General features: G+C 35.2%; 2 long non-coding RNA genes across 10 annotated transcripts in view; one reads left to right on the top strand and one right to left on the bottom strand.

The window, feature by feature from the left end:
- Positions 1 to 23563, top strand: part of LOC126821900 (uncharacterized) — a 31844-nt gene extending 8281 nt beyond the window's left edge. Inside the window, exons 2-5 of one of the 4 annotated variants that reach the window (XR_007680532.2) lie at positions 1549 to 1639; positions 3803 to 3985; positions 4230 to 4385; positions 20971 to 23563. This is a non-coding gene — a long non-coding RNA (uncharacterized LOC126821900). Of the gene's footprint in view, positions 1 to 1548; positions 1654 to 1782; positions 1951 to 3802; positions 3986 to 4229; positions 4386 to 20970 lie in introns of all 4 variants that reach the window. The other 3 variants (XR_008788157.1, XR_008788158.1, XR_007680533.2) reach the window with 3 other exon arrangements.
- Positions 6825 to 17169, bottom strand: LOC126821896 (uncharacterized). 6 transcript variants are annotated; one of them, XR_007680526.2, is made up of 6 exons: positions 16523 to 17169; positions 11488 to 12115; positions 10486 to 10559; positions 8394 to 8515; positions 8047 to 8134; positions 6825 to 7110 (listed from the first exon to the last, which is right to left on the bottom strand). It is a non-coding gene; the product is annotated as an uncharacterized LOC126821896 (long non-coding RNA). The 6 variants fall into 6 exon arrangements; XR_007680525.2 differs by lacking the exon at positions 16523 to 17169 and adding an exon at positions 12408 to 12550; XR_008788154.1 differs by lacking the exon at positions 16523 to 17169 and adding an exon at positions 12408 to 12543 and having other exon boundaries at positions 8394 to 10250.
- Positions 23564 to 24008: the final 445 nt, after the last annotated feature.

Genomic DNA, 24008 nt, shown 5'->3' with positions numbered 1-24008 from the left:
AGATATTATACGAGACTCGTAATTCTCTGTGAAACAGATTGGGTAGTGTCCACAATCATAGTTGATCATTTTGACACGGCGTGGGTTGCGCATGGCCAGCATGACGATGAAAGGTTAAGAACGGGGCGAAAAGTTAAAAACAGGATAAAATATGACGTGGTGTCGATGCTCACAGAGCCCCAGACACCCTGGACTTGAAGATCTCGAGGGTGTCGGAGGATGGAATGTCTGGTGGTAAAGCATTCCAGTCTCTTATTGTTCTAGGGAAGAAGGATAATTTCTTGGTGTCATTCCTGGTAGATGGAATTTGGAAAGTTTGAGGGTGCATGTGTCTAAACGACATATTATGTCTATTACACTAGCTGTTTGTGTGTAGTTGTTGACGACATATCTTGCGGCTCGACGTTGGTCCATATCGATTCTTTTGATGTCATTCTGTAGGTTGGGATCCCAAGCTGCGCTGGCATACTCAACTGAGGGCCTCACAGGGGTCATATATGCTCTCTCTTTAATCTTTGGCGATCTGATGTTGAGATTCCCTTTTAAGAAGCCTATGGTCTTGCTGACTTTGCTACATATGCTCTCGGCGTGATTGCTCCAGGAGAGATCTGAGCTAATGGTACATCCTAGGTATTTGGTACAGTCGACAGATTGTAATGTATGGCCGTGTAGCACATAGGGGTACCTGATTTTTCGTCTATTCTTGGTGATTGAGATGACCTGACATTTCTGTGGGTGAAAAACCATCCCCCATGCCCTCTCCCAAGTCGCTAGTTTCAGCAAGTCCTCTTGAAGTCGTTGGGCGTCATCGTCATTTGTGATCGTGAGATAAACCATGGTGAAGTCGGCAAATAGTCGTACATTCGACTTTATTTCCTCTGGTAGGTCGTTTATATAGAATAGGAACAGACTCGGGCCAAGGACTGAACCCTGTGGTACTCCCGATGTGACAGCTATGGCGTCTGAGATTTCGCCATTCACCATGAGCGCTTGCTCTGTCTGAGAGACAGAAAGGAAGAATGCTGTGTGCTAATAATAAGAGGATACGTCTATTTCAAATGCCATTTAAAGACATGTCTTCTATTCACCTAATTCATTGAATATTAGCTTATCTGTGTTAAATTCTTCTATAAAAATAATAATCGTCATGTTCGTCATTGATTTGTTGAATTCAGACATACATTTACACAAATTCAAAGAGCCGATCGAGTCAACAGTAACACACACGTAAGAATTATTTGTGGACTCGATAGTTATATTAGACTTAAAGATGCATTTTGTAACATTTTGGTAGAGATGAGTCGTTCTTACTATAATAGTTCAAAAATAGACAATGAAAAATTGATATATTTAGAATATTGTATATCAGTAACATTGCTACCCCAGATAGCAAGCTGATGTTAATTTTACGTCATAGTTACGCCATTTTGGTTAGATTTTTGTTGGCATCAGGTAGTGGTAACATTTACTCTCAAGTACCACTGCTACCCTAAATTGCAAGCTGATGTTAATTTTATGTCACAGTTATGTCATTTTGATTATATTTAGGTTAGCAGCTGATTGTGGTATGGTTTTACTGTCAAGTACTACACCAGATTGCAAGAGGACGTTAAATTTACGTCACAGTTACTCTATTTTGGTTAGCGTCTGATGGTGATAAATTTTGATTAATTTCACATTAGAATGGTTATAGTTACCTTAAGTGTTCGAAATATGACGTAAATCTAAAGTTATTTTTATGACAATTTTCTACTGAATCTTTTTTACTTTGAATATTTGTAGATTTATAAAGTTAGTATAACGTTTATTAAATTGCTTGGAATTGGCACGCATGTGAAAGATCCCTTGGCAGTTGGTTGGAATTCCAGATAAGAGCAGGTCATAGCGACGTGTCCATCTTCATTTGTGTAGTCGATGCAGAAAAGTAGGCGTTAAAATCCATTACATTTGGTAATATTTCTTAAACAGTTTTAATTGAAATGGATCCATAAAATGAATACTGACGTGCTTCTTTGAAGATTGACTAAACAATATTCAACTGCAAGATACATAAATGTAGCATCAAGTTACTGATAATATTGTTTTTTTATTCGCCTTCGCCCACATTTTCATGTGGGCATGTATGGTTGTACCCCCTGCCCGTCGGTCCATAATTTGTTTGTAGAAACTGTAGGTCTACAGATCACAATATTTACCCCGTTTTGACGAAACTTATACATAGGTTTATCTCCTAAAGATCTCAGTTCCTTTCGATATTCGCGCATCGGACCATAACTTGCCCCAGATGGATCCTTTGGAGGTCACAATTTTTATCCGATTTTATATATCGTTTAAACATGTCACCCTTACACCATGATGATGGTTGAGTTCGAATTTCATTAAAATTGGAAATAAACTGCCTGACAAAGTAGCTGCTCCTTGTAAGCCAATAGTGTAAACGTATGTAATACCAAGAGTGTGGACCCTCTAGAGGTCAGAATTTTTATCTGAATTTGATGTATATGTTTATATCCCTTTCGATATTCGCGCATATCGGACCTTAACGTCCAGGAATGTGGCCACAGATTTTACGAAAGCTTGCTTTTTTTTTAAAAAAAAACCTGTTCTCTGTCTACCTCTTGCAAATTATGGGTGTATCTTGCATGGCAACCCTTTGCTTTTACATTCCAACCTTTTCATAGAAATTGTCGCAGTGATTTTTTTTGCCATGTTAAATTTGACCTATTTGCCACAGCTAATTGTCCTCCTTCTTTCGAAAAAAGCATGGGACTATTAAAATGGGTTCGTCTGTCTGTCCGTCCGTCCGTCCGTCTGTCCGTCATACTTTTTGGGACACAATAACTCTCTTTCTAATTGAGCTAGAATGTTAAAACTTGGTGTAGGTGTTTATTAGGGCAATAACTTGGTGAACATTTTCTGCTTAGGGTAAGCAGAGATAAGCAATTTGGTTGGTTGATGCTTTGGGACACGATAACTTTAGTTCTAATTAAGTGACAGTGATCAAACTTGGTGTATGGTTTCATTACATCAATACCTTGACTAAGTTCGATAATGTGGATTTTCTGCTTAGGATAAGCAGAGAAGAGCAATTTGATTGGTTGATTCTTTGGGACACGATAACCTTAGTTCTAATCTAGTGAGAGTGAGGACACTTGGTCTATAGCTTTATTACATCAATACCTTGGCTAAGTTCGATAATGATAAGCAATTTGATTGGTCGAGACTTTGGAACACAATAACTCTCCTTCTAATTGAGGTAGAATGTTCAAACTTGGTGTAGACATTCATTAGGTGAATGCCTTGATGAAGTGCGATGATGAACATTGTCTGCTTACGGTAAGCAGAGATAAGCAAGCTGATTGGTTTATGCTTTGGGGCACGATAACTTTGATTATAATGAAGTGAGAGCGATGAAACTCAAAATATAAATTCATTATATCATTATAAAAGTGCCTATTATAAAAAGCAACATACAATTAAAGCTCCAGAAGGGCACCTTTGATAAGGATCAACATTGAAATAACCTTAATTATATCCACATTAAAAACTCCGGAAGGTCATCCTTGATAAGGATGGAGATTGAAATAACCTTAATTATTGGAAATAATCTTAATTATTGCCAATTTTATAAAGGAAATTTATTTCTAATTTAATAAAGAATAGAGGTGATATGAAATTCTCACAAAAGCGAAGCGAATTCTCCATCGCAAAATAGAATTTGAAGAAATAAAACACAAATATAAAATTCATGATTTTGGATGTTTTTCATTTCTCAATCTATTTAACATTACAATGTTTAAAGGGCAAGTGTATGTGTTGGCGTGCATGTAGATGAACCAGTGATAGTTGGAATTCGAAATAGAGTAGGGTTTAGTACTACTGTTCTGGGAAAAGACACTCATTTAAAGTGCCAGAGAGAAGTAAAAAAACAAAAAAAAAAAAAAAAAAAAAATGGCAGCTGCCGAAACAGAGACCAACACAAGTGGTAAGTCTATTTTTCACTGACTAGTTGTGCCTAAATGTACAAATTCTCCATCCATGCCTAAAATATAAAATAATGAAACAAAAGACTTTGATAATTGAAGGATCAGGAGGGTTTTGGTACCTGCATAATTGTATCTACCTGGTAAATGTTTTATTTTTTTAGATTTTTTAAATAACAGTCATGTCTGCCTCTAATACCTGATACAATTCCCTTTTCTTGAGATATCATTTTTCACCTTTTCCAGATAACTGCGTCCTACTTGAGGGTGAACTGAAAGATATTCCGTTACATAAATTTGGTTTATATTTTGAAAATAAGTCTAAATCTAGAGGTGGTCCTTTAAGAAAAGATCCTGTTATACTGAAGCACGGTATTTTAGTGGAATTTGAATTTTCAGAAGGTAAGCATAACAGTTTATTTTTACAAAACCGGAATCACAATTTACCTAAATCCACCAAATCCACCACTATTTTCAGCTCATTTCATGATATTTTATGTCTTTTTTTGATAATATACCATTCTTATGCCAAATTGTCATTTGTAATGTACTAAAATCCACCATTATTTCAACTCATATAATAATTCATTTTTGTTTTAAAAGATTTCCAAGCAAGCGATTTCGTTTAATACAAGAGTTATGTCCCTTGGTTACAACTTTCAAACTTGCTTTGAAATCGCATTTTGTGAGGGATTTTTAAGGCAAAAACGTTATGATTTTCAATTAAAAATGTCAATTTTGCAAAAAGAGTGATATATTACACTGAAAAAAAACTTGTGTTGAAACAACACAAAACTTTTGTTAAAATTTATCAAACAACACAAACTTGTGTTGAAACTTGTGTGAAAATCTACACAATACTTGTGTTGAAATTTTTGAAACTTGTGTTGAAATTTTTGAAACTTGTGTTAAAATTTCTGAAACTTGTGTTGAGATTTCTGAAACTTGTGTGGTTTCATACAAACTTGTGTATAACCATCCACAAAAACTTGTGTTGAGTTTTTCCCCAATTTATATACAGTATAGCAACCTTTTTATGCAGGACCCATCTCTTTGCTCTGTTAGACCTGTAAAGTTTGATAAAAGAAGGAAACAAAATTTGTTTTTGTTTTTGTAAGATTATTATTTATTCATAAAATCATAGGAAAAAGTAAATTAATACATCAAAACTAAATAGATATTTGAAATGTTAACAAAAAAACAGAGAATTCTAATACTAATTATATTGTGTTATATATAATGACCCCCCCCCCCCACACACACACACACACACACACACCCCACTTTACCCATCACAAAATATAACATAGCTATTTAAATTGTTCTTAACCCCACACACTTTACCTATCACAAAATATAAAATAGCTATATAAATTGTTCTTTACCCCAAAACAAGAACTGAGAATATAAAGATATGTACACAGTATCCCTACACCATACTCCAAAATATATAATTCAAATAATATCTAAATTTAATAACATCCAAACCAAGCACTAAGATTAATTATGCACTAAATTGAAACAATTTCAAAAACTGAAAAGTGCTACAAAATCACACTACAAGTGATTTGTGAGACATATAGAAATAACTAATATACACAGAAAACTAACAAAAGAAAAATGCACTATTTTGCAGGAGTAATAAAATGATGTAAAACCTTTTCCTCATTAAAAAAACCCAAACAAAATGAATATTTTGTAAATAAAAGAAGCAAAGCATCAAAATTACAGGATTGAAATAAAAAAATATCATATGTACAAAAAATTTATATACAATCACAAGTCATAAGCCACAGTGGTTCAGTGAGTATAAGGTGTTGGCCGAGAAATTTCAACTGGATTTTCCGGCATAGTTCCCACTTGTCAGTAGTCTTGGATATGGCAAGGGATAATTGGGTACAAGCCCGGAATCGAAAGAGAGCGAGAGAGAAATGGGGTTTAACGTCCACTTGACACAAACTAGGTCATTTCGGGATTAACATATGGTTTAATTTTATTTCAATAATTCGTTGCGCATAGGGGTCTTTAGCAGTGGGAGGAAACAGTAGGTCCCGTAGAAAACCCACAAGATTGGACAGGCGACCCTACTCCTTGTCACGTACAACCGGGGATTCGAAACCACGCCAGTTGACTCAATGACAGGCCGTATGATACCGCACGCACATGCTTCCCATTCGGCCATCCACCACCCCCTCCCCCATTCCCGGAATCGAAACCATCCCCACTGCGTTCAAGAAGCCTTGACAATTGAATTATTTGACTCAATGACAGACTTCCTGATCAAATGTGTGCGTGTTAATCATTGCCCCCCCCCCCCCCGGGTTCCCGTTAAAGAACCCTTGACAGTTGAAATATTTGATATAAGAGTAGGGTGTAGGGCAGAATCACTCTAAGAACACAGAAAAGTAGGATACTAAACCGTATTTCATTTCATAAGCAAGGGAAAGTCACCTTTATGTAGGTCAAGGTTTTTTGTAATTCTGGGTGTATTTGATCTACATTTGGTTTCTAGTAATGCCTATTAAATACTTTATGATTTCTGACCAAATTCTAAGTGATTTATATGCCACTTTACTTGCTATATTATACATACATTTCTGAAGAGAATTAAAATCTAATTGTGTTTTGGAAGAAAATTTAACATTAATAACAAAAAATAAATATTTAAAAATTATAAAATAATTTGATGGTTTAATATTCAAAAGGTACAGTCCTTCATGTTTATAAAATTGTACGGGAGCCATAAAAAGAACACAGAAAAGTAGGATACTAAACCGTATTTCATTTCATAAGCAAGGGAAAGTCACCTTTATGTAGGTCAAGGTTTTTTGTAATTCTGGGTGTATTTGATCTACATTTGGTTTCTAGTAATGCCTATTAAATACTTTATGATTTCTGACCAAATTCTAAGTGATTTATATGCCACTTTACTTGCTATATTATACATACATTTCTGAAGAGAATTAAAATCTAATTGTGTTTTGGAAGAAAATTTAACATTAATAACAAAAAATAAATATTTAAAAATTGGGTCAAATGCATTCTTTCCCAGAAGTATAAAATAAATTGATGCTTGGGTTTTCTTGTTGTTATCATACAGCAAATACTCTTTCAATGGTGTTCCAGCCTAAAAAATAAAAAGTAGGAGATAAGAATACTTTCTATGGTTCACAACGTTTAAATAAACAATTTATTTTGCCACATCGAGACCGAGTCTCTATTTGGTTTCAACTTTGCGTAATGTCTAATTATTTTTGGACCCATTCTTATTTTATTTCCATTGACAACAAATTGGATATTACCCTTTAAAATCTACTGAAATCTATTTGAAAGTAAAATACTGTCCATCATTATTTTACTGCTATTTACTGTAGGGCCTATCGCAACTTGAAGGAAATCAATGGATGTGATTGGCAAAAATCAAGCATGCCAAGTACTTGAAACAGCAGAGTCATAGGCATTGCCCCAAGAAGAATAACTAGATTACCAAGCAAGTGTATAGAAGTACTTCCTGATTAAAAATACAAATATATATGTTACTTACATTTTGCGTGTTTTCCCCTTGTCAGTGATACAGGACGGAGGACCTGACAAGGACAGCTGTCTAGTCGTTCGGATGGGACAAAAATACGAGGTCCCGTGTACACATTGGCGTGCACATAAAAGATTCCTTGGCAATTGGAATTCGATATAAGAGTAGGCTGTAGCGCCGCTGCCCGGGCAAAATTCCCTTCATAGCACACTGTATGGCGTATGCCCGTCTTCATTAGCCCAATTTATGAGCAAAACAGTAGGATGTTAAACCCCATTTCATTTCATTTTCAAAATTATAAAATAATTTGATGGTTTAATATTCAAAAGGTACAGTCCTTCATGTTTATAAAATTGTACGGGAGCCATAAAAAGCTCCTGATACCTTGAATATATGCAGTTTAAAAGTAAACAAAAATCTCAATATTTAGGAGAGAGAGAGAGAGAAATGGGGTTTAACGTCCATCCAACCCCCCCACCAAGTGTATAGACCCAGTTCCTGATTTAAAAAGCAAATATGCATGGTACTTACATAGTCTTTGTCTGATAAGCAAGATCTGTGAGAAAACGTCTCCACAATATCAATAGCCCTTTCCAACTTGATCTTCCGAGGTGGGTAACTGAAAAAAAAATGGCAATGTATTAGTTGGCTTAAATTGACTAGACAGTTTTGATTAATTAAAAAAATGTTACTTTAATTACATTTGTTTTGTTTCATGTGTTGGTTTGCTTTGCCACAGATGAGACAGTGATATCTACATATAACTAAGATTCTGTCTCTGCTCATACATGACGTGTACAGTTTTACTATACTAAACTGAATTTTAGATTTCAAAATAGCATAACAATCTTTTCTATTAGAATTGAATAGTTACCCACCAAGAAAAAGCTGCTCTATCATCATTTTTTCCAGCCATTTCTTCTTCCTTTTTTTTTTATAATTTCTTTTGTTATTACATGATCTTTTTCTGGGTGATTTGCATATACATCCAATATTGAAACTGAAAAAATAAATACATGATATGTAATTTACGATTAAAGCTACCTTACCATATATACAAACTGTGTGATATGAAATTGAAACTAATGTATCTATATGTATCAAAAGTTTTAATCCCAAGGAACTACCAAGCCGTAAAAGTCTATCTTAATAATCCTTGTTTGTCACATGGTTTCACTGTCGCAGTAATTAGAAGACGGCCATGGTGACTGAGTAAATTAGGTGCTGGCACATTAGCATGGAGGCCACAGGTTATCTCTTGGGGTTGACCGAGAAAGCTCATCTTGATTTTGCAGAGTGGTTTCCCCTGAGATCCAATGTACACATTGGCGTACACATAAAAGTTCTCTTGGCAGTTTGAATTCGGTATGAGAGTAGGCCATAGTGTCGCTGCCCAGACAAACATTTTCACTTAGCACAATGCATTAGACCAGTCGGAGCTGACCAGTAGGACGTTGTCTTTAAACCCCATTTCATTTCAGGTAATCTAGTATTTTTCTAGTAAGATTGAAGTCTCTCTACTTTCTTTATATGTAAATATCATATTTGAAATAAGTCATACTTTTATTCGATATGGGGTGGGGCTGGGGGGAATGGTCTAGTAGGTAATGCATGCGCATGAAATCACAGGGTCTGTCATTGTGTTAAAGGGCATGGTTTCAATTTCAAGGAGTAGAGTCTCCTGTCCAATCTCTTGAGTTTTTTCGCTGGGTCATTCGGTTTCCTCCGTTTTCTAAATACAATTCAATATAAATCAAACACGAAAATACTTTAAAACAGTAATCATGATGCAATATTAGACTTTTTAACACTTTCATCGAAAACCACACAGTTTTTCTCTGTTAACGTAGTTTCAAGTGCCAAATTGTGGTCAAATCTAATATGTTGAAACATGCAGTGCCTATCAATTTTAAAATATCTCCTATATAGCTGTATTTCCATAGGATAAGTAAGTTGAAATAATCTGATTATGTAACACTACAACAGCTTTTTCATCCCTACCCCCCAGTTTGGAATCTGATAATTTAAAAGCACATGAATTTTGAATTCCACAGAACATTTTTATTTTTGAACATAAATGCATTCTTCAAAAAGATGAGATGAATTCAATATAAATCAAACACGAAAATACAGTAATCATGATGCAATATTAGACTTTTAACACTTTCATCGAAAACCACACAGTTTTTCTCTGTTAACATAGTTTCAAGTGCCAGATTGTGGTCAAATCTAAAATGTTGAAACATGCTGTGCCTATGAATTTCAAAATATCTCCTATATAGCTGTATTTCCACAGGATAAGTAAGTTGAAATAATCTGATTATGTAACACAACAGTTTTTTCATCCCCACCCCCCGGTATGGAATCTGATACATTGCTGACCAATCATAGGTCGCCCCGTTCACTCGGGCCTGTCAAATGATTTACAATGGCGATGGTGCCTACAACGTTCCTGACCAAGAGATATGCACAACCGTCGATCAACACACAAGCCATTAATGTTATCTTCCAATATGAGAGGCCATGATAAACACACAAGCGTCCTTTTCAAGCTCGGAAATTAAGTCATCACCAAAAAGCAAAGTTTACAGAGGTCCTCGGGGCTGGAACCCAAACTGATTACGATTTGCCCTCCACTTCCACCACAGGTGTCATAGAGATCAGGGATGAAATTGATATTCATCATCGTTCTCCTAAAGCCAGTCCAGGAAGAGATCAGGTATTGAGATGTAGACCTGAAATGTTAAATTTGGATGAGAATGAGAATTCTGGGGCGAATACTATCCAGGGAAATGGTCATTGACATCCAGAAAATGGTCAAAATGTGGAATTCTGTCATTCAGTTAAATGTCAAGGGGAGAAGACAGGCCTGTGCAGTACCAAATTTCCAGCCCATTACTATTAGTCAGCAGAAGTGGGGATGAGGTTGGATGTACTTCTTAAAGTGTATGAAATGCACATTTATCTCACCTGTTTTGCTTCTTTTTTTTTTAATACTTGTGTTGAGGTCAATCATTCCACTCTATGAAACATTGCCCTGGCACCTGAAATGATAGGAGGCTGGGGATAAATATGCAATAAAAAACAGTGAGAAAATAAGAAAAAAATATGGTTTCAACTGGAAATAGAAATAAACCTCTTTATTTCTCGCGAACAGCCCGTCACTGGTCCTCCAAAAAGAAACCAGTTAACAATCAGTAAAAAAGTAAACCTTGAGTGTCACATAAGTCTAAGCCAATCTCAAAGGTAGATGCCATGTTTTGAGGTTCGGTCTAAATATTAAGGCCAACTGCATGTTTGGTCAAACGTCACACAGGTGTGAATTTTGGAGTGTACATGTTAACATTTCATTGTATGATGTCAAAAACATGTTAGGTCTAAATGTTAAGGCCAACTGCAGACTTGGTTCAAGGTCACAACATGTAAATAGGGTTAGGGCACATGATTTTTTGACACAATTGTGGGTTTGAGCTAGGGTCAGAACTAGGTCTTGGCTTAGGCCTAGGCTACATGCTTTTTGACAAGATTGTGGGTTAGGGTTATCGGGAGGTGAGGGTTCTTTACAGATCCCCCCACAGAAAGCACGGGCCGTGGGTCTAACGTTTCCTAACCCATACGGGAATCGAACCCATGACGGCACCCATTCGCCTCGCAGTTGCCGGTCCAGCGCTCTACCACTGAGCTATCGCACAACCATGGGTGGGTAACGTGGGTTAGGGTTAGGGTAAGGACTGGGTCTTGGGTTAGGGTTAGGGTCAGTCTTGTTTACATCTCGTGACTTTAGACCAAATCTGGAGTTGAGTTGGCCTTAATATTTAGACCTAACCATGTTTTGATATCATTGTGAACAAAATGTTACACATTTACAACCCAAAATTCACACTCAACCAACGGATACCCCCAATCATGGCTATTTTGATACCAAATAGTCAAAAAACTTACTGCTGGGCAATAAAAAAGCAGTATTCTTACCATTTCTGACACTTTCCATTCAAAACTTCAGGAAATAAGCCGTTGAAAAAATATCAACATCCCGAGTCGGCCATGCTTCTTTATCATCAGGAGTCAGACTAGCAATTATTTGCCCATTGACTTCAATGTTAAATGACTGTAACATCACAGGCTGTAGCTTTTTGCTCAACATTCCGTTGGTTCCAATCTTTATAGGCACAATGGGGACAACATTTGGCAATCTCCTCATCATAATTTTGTAGGGGGTTGACCGTTTAGATTTTTTGCTACACGGATTTGAAGTTGACAGGGGTGAAAATCTCACTTCCGACACAATGATTGCTCTTCAGAAAGACACTTTACACTCCCTATCCCACCGGTGTAATATCATCAGTATTACCCAAAACTGCTATGAAATTGCAAATTTGATCCCTTTTCTCCAATTCTAGACCAAAAAGTCAACCCAAAAATGCAGGAAGAGGGGAGAAAAAAATTAAGGGAAAAATTGTCTATTTATAACTCGCACTACATTCGACAATCATGAAATAAGGGGAAATAATTACTAGTCTTAGTCCTGACTCCTTTATTAGGGTTGTCTTTCTTGCTTTTATCTTCCATTTATTTACGTTTTTGTTGTCTCAGAGATGGACTATTATTTAAAAAAAAAGTTGAAAATCGTAAAGTTTAGGAAATGTTAATCATATAATGATGAAAAAAAAATAAGAGCATATGATAATAAAAATGTGTTTGAAATTGAAGGCTCTATAATTAGCCTATAATTAAGGTATCAGTATGGAACGGATCGTATTCGTACGGTATTCACTACGGTCAGACTGATATTTAGGAACGTAAAGTTATCAGTCTGGAACGGATCGTAATCGTGCGGTATTCACTAAGGTCATACTGATATTTACGAACGTAAAGAAGACCATTTTACTAACCGTCTCCATTTTAAGAAAGAGCAGATATAAATATATGATTATATCGACAGAATCTCCATACGAATCTTTAATTTAGTAGAAGAAGAGCAAGTTGATCATTGTCGCCATATTTGACCTATTTCTCTATTGGTTGTATATGCATTAAGGCGTGGATCTAACTAACCCGAGAAGCTCATTATTGAGCCGAGAGATTTATGAAATGAAATTGGGGTTTAATGACCCGCATTCCTTCACTATTCAGGCTAATGAACACGAGGCGTTCAAGCCAGCTCTTTATTCACAGAGCCGCCTGGCTCCCCTGAGAGACTTTCACTGACAACTAGTCATTGTCGAGACTAATGATTTTTATCGCCGCTGTTGATCAATATATATATTAAATAATAGCCCGAATTAAATATACCAAAAGTTAAAGAAATATAACCAGTTTTTGAGCCATTCAGATATGACTGCCAAAATTGTAATCAGCGCGCATGTTTTTTTAGGCTAAAGTCTAACCATAAAACTTAGTGTCCATACATAATAAATATTTTATTCCATTAATCAATTCCATTCCGCCATTGGTTTGTCTTAAACTCGTCATTTGTGTTCATGGGCATCAGGGTCGAGATGGCAACGTTATATGTTTTATTCGTCTAATTTACTATAAAACATCATTCGGTTTGCCTCACGGGTTAAAGGCATATTAATAGCTTTATTCACTGAGATGGTTCCTTTACTTATAGTTTATTTTTCGAATTGCTTTTTGTATTTATTTAAATGGAAATATTTAGCACCTTCTTGTTAAACCGTTGAAATATTTAAAGTTTGGATTAATGTTAAGAGAGTGTGGGTCAAAGATGCCGCTGGCAGAGTGTGTATAGGGTGTTAAAGTTTAAAAGTTATTCCCTACAAGGTGGTTCTACGGTTCTTACCATAGAATTCAGCTGTGAAATAACACAGTTTCTTTCATTATGTGTACAACAATAAAACTAGTTCAATTGCAAGTTGTCTAAACCACGGTGCTGTGATGTATGCATCTAAATGTTTCGACGACCCACCAATCAGTAGTTGCATGATGATTAAATTTATCGGACATGGAATGTGAAAATGCTTTGGAACTTTCAACTGTAACACGTTGCAATAATTACTCAATATAAGCCAAAAGGATCCGCCTTGTTCATTTATAGTCCGGCCCTGTCTTCAGTATTAAAATATAAAATTGAACACAAAGTATATTTAGTAATCCGTATTGTAGTAATGGCAATCACGGCTTGTGTTTTTTTGTTTTGTTTTTTGTTGTTTGTTTTTTTTTTGCAAAATATAAAATAATTACGATGTCGTTTAACACTCACAATAACATATTTGGTTACCGGCCATTCAGCCATTCAGGTCGTACATGTGTCAAGTATACAGTCATATATACAAACGCCTAACTATAGAAGCCTACCATTCTTAATTTCTACTTTTCGCCCTCCAAAACACGAAAGTCGAAAAGTAGCAGTTACGACAAAATGTGAGGCGACAGCAACGCTATACAAGCCAAAATCGACTCGAAAATAGGAAATCAAGAAATAATACACTGCGATAATAGCGCCCCTCGTTTTTTTTTCCTAATTTCTTATTTTCGACTTGCATTTTGGCTTGTATACCGTCTTGTTGACTTTCGACTTAGTCATATTTTTGTATTTATTGATGTCAGTAAGATGTTACTATGGAGAACGTAAATTTCAGATTATACATTCCAGACTTCGTAATTGTAAAAGTGCTCTAAACTTCCATAGATTTTTAATGCATATTTCACATAACCCGACATGCAGTTGTGGTCATACTCAAGAAGACAGCGACCATTATTTTCTGCACTGCCCAAATTATTCGTCTCAGCGTATCTCAACATTAAATACCCTCCCATTTAAATCCATAAATACAAAAGCGTTCCTATATGGCGATACCAACGAAAGTAACCCGTTCAACAAAGTGAGTTTTAGTAAAGTTCACAAGTATTTAAAACTAAACAAGCGCTTTGAATAGATAAGGTAATTGTCAGGCGACGATGATTGGTGTTAAATAGTGATGATGACGATGACGATGATGATGACCATGAAGATGATTTATTTATATATTTATTTATATACTAGAAGAATGCCCGGCTTCGCTCGGGGGTCATAACTCCGAAACCGGAAGTGGTAGACTAACGCCACCTGGCCTATTTTACTCCCCGGTCCGAGCTACCCCTATACCCCAAATTTCAGACTCGGAAATGACAACGTGAATGATGGATCAGTCGAACGACAGAGTGAATGACAGGAGTTTTCCAGTCGAATAATAAAGATAATGGCAACTCTGGTCATAGCATATCTGTTTATAATATATTTCATATAAATGTTTATACACGTATTTGAAAAATAAATTTAGGTCTACGTGTAATGTTGAATGTATAAATTCGGAAATGTTTTGATCTCTTGAACTGTATTATTTAAAATACACGATTAACGTATTAAATTGTAAATAATGAATCAAGCCAAGACATGTATTAAATGTTTTATTGAATTGGAATAGAAACTGAAAACAGATTAACACCCTGTGTGAGATATTTCATTCAAATATTGTGAAAGGGTTGGTAATAAAATTAAAATTGTCATTGTGTCATTTTAATAACATTGAATCGTCCTATTCTGTTACGTAGTCGTCTCAACATATTGTTGTCATGGGTTACTTCTGCTAAACAACTCAATAGAAACGAGTAAAGTATTATAAACGAAATTATGTCTAAAGAGTTCTTCATGACATGTATTGACTGTAAGACACAAAGCGTACAGGATCTAAGTGTGATGTTAAAGGTCAACACGCAAATATTGAAATTGGGTATGTTCGTGGATTGACTTATAGAATGTTGTTAATATTTCCATTTAAATAAATACAAAAAGCAATTCGAAAAATAAACTATAAGTAAAGGAACCATCTCAGTGAATAAAGCTATTAATATGCCGTTAACCCGTGAGGCAAACCGAATGATGTTTTATAGTAAATTAGACGAATAAAACATATAACGTTGCCATCTCGACCCTGATGCCCATGAACACAAATGACGAGTTTAAGACAAACCAATTGCGGAATGGAATTGATTAATGCAATATATATTTTATTATGTATTGACAATACTTTTCTGGTTAGATTTTAGCCTAAACACGACATGTGTGTTGGTGACAATTTTGGCAGTCATATCTGAATGACTCAAAAACTGTTTATATTTCTTTAACTTTTGGTATACCTAAATTCGGGCTATTATTTATGGTAGAAAGATATAATAAAATGACCTAAAGCTTTAAAACATATTTGTCCCCCGCCTTTCGAAGAAAGCAGGGGACTATTAAAATGGGTTCGTCCGTCTGTCTGTCCGTCCGTCCGTCTGTCTGTCCGTCACACTTTTTGGGACACAATAACTCTCTTCCTAATTGAGCTAGAATGTTCAAACTTGGTGTATGTGTTTATTAGGTCAATGCCTTGATGGAGTTCGAAGATGAGCATTTTCCGCTTAGGGTAAGCAGAGATAAGCAATTTGATTGGTTGATGCTTTGGGACACGATAACTCTCTTCCTAATTGGGCTAGAATGTTCAAACGTGGTGTATGTGTTGATTAGGTCAATGCCTTGATGGAGTTCGAAGATGAGCATTTTCCGCTTAGGGTAAACAGAGATAAGCAATTTGATTGGTTGATGCTTTGGGACACGATAACTTTTAATTGAGCTAGAATGTTCAAACTTGGTGTATGTGTTTATTAGGTCAATGCCTTGTTTATTTTGATTCTATCTGATAGAGAGTGATGAAACTTAATGTATACTTAATAATCAGTTTGATTGCTGGATACTTTTGAAAAAGATAAACATGCAATTAATTAATATATGTCATCTATTTATTTCGGGATTTCAGCGGGGGACATCAGCCTCACTGTTGGCTTGTTTTAAATATGTTGAGGCACCCTAAATTGAATTTGAAGCACCAGGGATAAATAAATAAAAATAGCTATAATGCATGATTTTATTGTAACTAGTGAACTGATAAATATTGTACAATTTATCTAAAGAGTACATTTATGAAAACGTGGTACTTTTCTGATATCTAGTTAAATTAACACTTACCCAGATCTTGGCATAAGCATGACTTAAAATGATCACGGCTAAAACACTTCCGTGCGAATCAAGAATTCTTTATGTAAGAATAGAGCTTTATAAGACCGTAAATGCAACACACATTATGTCTCCATAAGATGGTAGCTATAATCTTTCAATCCAATCCCCTAATTAAGTATACCCCCACCCAATCATAAAAAAATAATAACATAGCAAAACGGTGTTTAATTCTGATCATCTAAATTATCAAACGATATTCGCCGAAGTAGTAACTGAGAAGGGCGTGTTTTAAGATATACATAATGTATCTTACTATTTTTCGCTTATATAATTTGATTTTCAAATACAAACCATTAATACTTATCTTAGCATTAAAACAATCAACCATTTGTGGTTATATTGAAATCTGTAAAAGACGCATTCTTTTTGAATATATTTTTAAAAAATAATAAATGGAAAAAAACATATTATTAACGCTTTTTCAACAAGCAATTGTTATACTCTTAGTGATTTGTAGAGCGTCAAATCACAATGTTATTGTACTGTTTTAAATTGTAGATTTTATTCATTCATGTAAAACATTTATTACAATTTTATAATAAAATGTATAAAACACTGAGTTCGAGATTCAAATCACAAATCCATCCAAGCTAGGATACTTCAAATCCGAATATTTTTGTTTATAAAATATTTACTTTCCATTCAATAAATATTCCAGTCATCTAGTTTTGGATTTGGGGAAATTCATTCTCCTTTTCTCATATATACAGATTGCCGTATTATTTAATAATCAAACCAAACAGCATGTAATCAAAGAACGCTTGTATCCGCCATATGTAATATTGTCACGTGACATTGTTATGTTTTGTTTCGCTCGGGAAGCGTTTATTATACATAATAGAACTCCAGTGTAGTAAGCCATAACTATGAACAATATCATGTCCCAAATAAATAATCTAATTTGTAGATCTGCAATTGGTCACATGATGGTCCGAACATTATTTGTATGGCTCTATTTGTCGACAGCAAATACCGCTAATAATTATCTTGGATAAAATACCTCGTTTAGTAAACGAGGCAATTTTACCCAGCCTCGTTCTGAACAAAATACCTCGTTCCAAAAACAGGGCAATTTAAAAAAAAAACACGTTTTGGAACTCCAGAGAAACGAGGTATTTTTTTTACCTCGTTACAACGAGGCAAAATCGGGGCAAACATTTTGACACGTTTTTGCCTCGTTTGGACAGAAATGCCGAACGAGGCATTCTGAGGTTTATAGTGATACACCACTTCGGGTTCTTCGTCGCAGAAGACACTAACGTCGGCATCGTCTGAGATGGAGGACTCCATAACCGGAACTGGCACATCGTATCGGGTTTCGGCTGTAAACGATTCTTCTACTTCCATAGGTTCAGTTGTTGGGACCTCCATACCTTCTTCTTGTTGTTCGTCCATATCTTCCGTCTGCTTATTAGATTTAAGGTTGTTTTTTTAAACATAAATTAGATTACAATTCAACTAACACAAAAGTGTAAAAAGATTTTATTCTAGTCTGTGCCCGCGTTTATGTCTACTCTTGGCAAAATCGTTATAATATAAAAAAAATCATGAAACAAGAATCAAAATGGCCGCCAATCGGGTCTCCAACGCCAATCCAACCTCCCAAGATATAATTTCAAAACAGATTCTTACCTGCTGGTTCAAGTCGAACCGTTTCTGCTTTAATCATAATGTGATTCTGTAATGTAAGTATTTGAACAACATCGTAGCGCCGAACAACTAATGTTAATTAAGCATGATTTCAGAAAAATTGAACAGATTTGATAATAACATGCCGAAATTTTTTTCCTGACCGCGCCATATTATAAACATGAACTTCCGGTTTAAATTGTTGGAGTTTTTTTTAAGGAAACGAAATACTAATATTATACAGAGAAACAATATCGATGCTAAATTACATACATGGTATTATTTTTTTTATATAAATATTCACAAACCTGCGGTCTTGTATTCTATGTGACCATTAGCTTACATTTGTCAAACATATCACTGCTCCAAAATCATTTCAGCACGTTGTTAAATATTAAATTAATTGTGTGAAATCACTTCATTTAATGTCCGCTTCCACCGAGATGATATCGCAGACAAAATGTAGCCTATAGTACGTTGATTTTATCAACCAATCATATTCAATAACAGTTTTACTTATTTTCTTGTCAACGCATTTGGAGTCAATTGTTAAAATCACACCGGGCATGAGCGCTCAACAGGCCTTTGATCTACCAGTTTATTGGGCCCAACTTTATTTTAACTACAGACATCTTAACACCAATTAGCATTCAAGTCTGTCTGGCTATATTGTCTGAGTAAAAAATACCTTTCTCTTACTTGTGGACCCCCGGATTAAGACTTTGTATGGAGTTCAAATTTAAAAAAAAAAATATTTGTTGACGGTACACATTACTTGTGTTAATTATATGGAAAAAACACAAGATTTGTGTTAATGCATTAAAAAGAACACAAGTTTGTGTTAATGCAATGCAAAACAACACATAACTTGTGTAGAATAATTTTCACACAAGTGCTTGTGTTGAGATCCAACACAAGTTTTTTTTCAGTGTATCAAATACCGATATAAATTATTGTCATTTGAGTTAAGCTAATGGTGGATTTGGATAGAATTTGGTAAATTGTGCTACATGTACCTTAAAAAAAGCATTCAAATAAGTTGCAAATGTCAGTGTGTCCAAAGTAGGCACCATTGGCTTACAATTTAAACACACACAAGCACTGATTTAAAAAGTATAATTGAAGGATCAACTGAATAAATAGTTATAAGTATAAACAAGCCAACAGTGAGGCTGATGTCCCCCGCCGAAATAGGAAAATAATTAGAGGACACATATAAATTTATCACAAATAAGCGGAACGGACAGACAGACAAACAGACAGACGGACGAACCCATTTTAATAGTTCCCTGCTTTCTTCGAAAGGCGGGGGACAATCAAAGTAGGAGAGTTATTGTTTTCCAAAGTCTCGACCAATCAAATTGCGTATCGCTCTGCTTACCCTGAGCAGAAAATGCTCATTATCAAACTTAGTCAAGGTATTACTGTAATGAAACTATACACCAAGTTTCATCAATCTCACTTAATTAGAACTAAAGTTATCGTGTCCCAAAGCATCAACCAATCAAATTGCTTATCTCTGCTTACCCTAAGCGGAAAATGCTCATCTTCGAACTCCATCAAGGCATTGACCTAATCAACACATACACCAAGTTTGAACATTCTAGCTCAATTAGGAAGAGAGTTATCGTGCCCCAAAGTATCAACCAATCAAATTGCTTATCTCTGCTTACCCTAAGCGGAAAATGCTCATCTTCGAACTCCATCAAGGCATTGACCTAATAAATACATACACCAAGTTTGAACATTCTAGCTCAATTAAAAGTTATCGTGTCCCAAAGCATCAACCAATCAAATTGCTTATCTCTGCTTACCCTAAGCGGAAAATGCTCATCTTCGAACTCCATCAAGGCATTGACCTAATCAACACATACACCAAGTTTGAACATTCTAGCCTAATTAGGAAGTGAGTTATCGTGTCCCAAAGCATCAACCAATCAAATTGCTTATCTCTGCTAACCCTAAGCGGAAAATGCTCATCTTCGAACTCCATCAAGGCATTGACCTAATAAACACATACACCAAGTTTGAACATTCTAGCTCAATTAGGAAGAGAGTTATTGTGTCCCAAAAAGTGTGACGGACAGACAGACAGACGGACGAACCCATTTTAATAGTCCCCTGCTTTCTTCGAAAGGCGGGGGACAAAAAGAATTACCGGTATGTCTGTGACCAAAATATTAAAGGTTCCTGTTTCAGTCACATTTTGGCACAGAAAGGGAAGTGTTATATAATGGGACAAAACTCGTACGCCATGCTTTACCTTTATTTTTTTAGAATTTCAGGGATTTAAGTTATATATCCACATTTTGATATTTTACAACCAAAATTTCAATGTTTTAAGAGGGTTGTTTGTTCAAAAGCGATCTGTACCCCATTATATACTTGGAATTCTGCTGTCAATGTAATGCTCAACGAAATAAGTATCACTTGTAATTAATCTTAAACTGACATTGCCCTTGCAAATGCGATGTAGTGGCTGAACCATACAATCTTATTTGAACCTCCTAATATTATTGTATATTTTTATCATGGCAAATGGAAAATTATTTTTCCAGCAACAGACAAAGCTCTGCAAAGCACTAATTTAGAAATGCAACGACAATGCAAAAATTATGACACATCTAGATGATTGATAAAATGAAATATATGTAAAGAAAATAAATTATTTAGTTCCATTATACAAAGTTTCAAACATTTAACCGGTGTAAGGAAATACTGATCTAGATTTCCATGTCTTTCATTTAATATATATTAATGTCTTTCAGCTGTGCAAGGTGTTATCGAAAAAGGAACCCATACAATTGGTAAAAATCAGTACAAAGCGTTGAAATATCAGAAGATACCACACTATCTCAATAAAATATTAGTTAGAAACATTCCAGAGAAAGCTGATACGGATGACCTTCAAAACTTTCTTGAGGCCTTGTTATCAGATCAACCAGTAGAAGTAGAGACGGTTCGCTATTGTGAAGACCCGAAGGATGCAGTGTAACCGGTAGCCGTAGCTATCTTAATTATTTGTATTTCGTTTTCCGGAAAAGCACTCCGTAGTTCTATATTTAGACTATGGGTGTAAGTCTTTGGTACCTATCGCTACTCTAGTAAAATCTATCGTTTTCTCGGCACAGTCATCGCCTGTTTAATATTTTGATATTTTTATATTGTGTAAGAGTATATATTTCTAATTGAGCATGCTGCCTATGTTTTTATTATTGTTAATTGTGTCTGCCGACTGTATTTTCAAGCAAGAACTTTACTATGTATTTGTATGTACTTTCACTTAGTTTGTTATAATATTAAGCGGGCAGAATTTGTAAGTAAACATTTTTGATGGGAACTTATATGTATCTGGTAGATAAATTATCTAGCTATCCGTGCCTATCCTTAGTTTTGTGGTGCCTACTTTGTGTCAAAAGTTCTGCATATTTTTTGGATAGTACCCGTGTCTGGATTTTAGATTCCATGCCGACTTGTCCAAGGGAGATAATATTAGCTTCTTGTATATCAAGAATTTATTAATTAGTAGGCATGTTTAATTTAAGACTTATTTAGTATATTTTATCCTTTCAAATTATTATTTATGCATGTTGTAAGCGATGTGTCATGTTGGTTTAGTTGAGGCATCGGTTCTTTTATTTATTTTGTGTCTGTTAGTTTAGGATTTCACCCTACCTTTTATTACTAGGTGGATGAATAAGTTGAGTCTCATTGCCTCCATGCATTAGCCTTTTGTCTTCTAGACTGGATAGTATTATCCTGGCTCAAGAAAGTATTTTTATGAAAGTGTAATTAACAGCGTTTGGTCTTTGTATATTTAGCCTTTTCGTCTTGAAAACTGGATATTATTATCCTGGCTCAAGGAAGTGTTTTGACAGCGTTTGAACACAGTGTTTTATTTATATTTAGTCTTTATGTCTGGTAGTAGAAAGTGTTTTGTAAGTAATTATTAATATTACATAGTTAGAGACGACCACAAATCGTCCCGAAGCCACGTAATTTCGGATACCCGAATTTGACCTTGCTATCCCCAACCGAAAATTATATGTATCATATATGTTTCTAATTTTTATTAAAACCTTTATAAGTTCCTGTTGTTTCAGTGTCTATTAATTTATTAGACTAACAGTGTGCGGGTAACAGCAGTTGTTTCTTTCAAGGATGATATAGGTATTGATCATATACATCCAACTCTGCGTGTAAAGTTTCTTCTGTCTTTTCTGACCCTAGTGTCCATGAGATGCTAAGATCCCTTCTATTCAGACCAGTAAAACACATGAAAATCTTAATCCCGAATTCGTGAACTCTCCATGTCTAACATTATTAATGAATTTCAGCTTCAATCATGATTATTAGGTCGAAATGATAATGTAGGACAGAATGATTTCGAAGGGTTTTTATACGCCATCAGTTTCAAGTGGACGTATATTGTTGTCGCCCATCTGTCCGCAACAAGTCACAATTTTTATCTGATTTTGTCGAAACTTGAGATATACACATTATCAGCAACTTTGAGTTACAGTTCTTGTTTTAGAAATCGCATGGATATCTAGTTAGTTACTGGGTCTATTAGAGTTTTTATGCATCCACATTTTCATGTCGACGCACATTGATGTCACTACTGTCCGTCGGGACGCCCCTCCTTTCACAGTTTGTTTCTTGACAATCTACAGGTCACAATTCTTATCCGATTTTGTCGAAACTTGAAATATAGGTTTATCTCCCAAGGATCTCTGTTGCATTCGATATTTGCATGTATCGGGCTGTAAATTCATGGATTATGGCCCCTGATTGTACGAAACATCACGTTTTTATCTTGTGGACACTTTGATGAAACGTGTAATATATGTTTATAACCCAAGAATCTCGGTTTCTGTCGATATTCACACATTTTTAGCTTGTGGACCATCTACAGCTCACAATTTTTATCTAATTTTGATGAAACTTTGTATATATTTTTAAATCTAGCCTATCGGACCATAACTTCCTGGATTGTGGCCCCTGATTGTTCGACCCTCAAGAGGTCATATTTATTATTGATTTTGATGAAATATAAAATATATGTTTATATCCCAACGATCTTGGTTCTATTTGATATTGTTGCATGTCGGGCAGTAAAATCCAGGATTATGGCCCCTGATCGTACGAAAATTCGCTTTTTTAGCTTGTTCTCTGTCCATTTCTTGCAAAATGTGGGCGTACCTTGCATGACAACCACTTGTTGGAACTCTGCAAACTGGCTTTTATAATTAGTAAGCTTATATTTTGATTGTAAACATCATCATTGGTAGTGGATGCATTTACATATTGACCTGTATATACATGTATGTATAAAATATCTATAAATTTATTGGACTTATATCATACTTATTTTGTTTCTTTAATAAACAGACATTCCCAAGTTGAAAGATTTTAGCACTACAAAAACATTTTTGGGCACAAAAATTAGTATCCAGAGCATGTTCCATCAAAATACAACCTGGAGAAAACAAGGGACATAACTTACTGCTAAATTAATTGTTGAAATCTGCAGAAAATTCAATATGCCCTTTTCTTAAAAGAGGCAAGCCCCCAACTACATATCATCTCCAGTCTTCGACATTGCAAATATGTTGTTATCTAACCGTGAAAAGATGGGCTTCTGATATTGAATATTTAAGACAAAATGAACATTTTAAATTGGCACACGAAGAATGATTTCGAGCGACATTTATCATCAAGCAACTCGATGAAAGAGGGTAAATATAACCCACAGGGGAATACTATCGGTGTAGATTGGAATAACCAGGCACCACATAATGCCATT

Source organism: Patella vulgata, chromosome 5, assembly GCF_932274485.2.
Source record: "Patella vulgata chromosome 5, xgPatVulg1.2, whole genome shotgun sequence".
Lineage (NCBI taxonomy): Eukaryota > Metazoa > Mollusca > Gastropoda > Patellidae > Patella > Patella vulgata.
The sequence above is the reverse complement of the archived record's forward strand: the minus strand, read 5'-3'. Positions and strand labels throughout refer to the sequence as shown.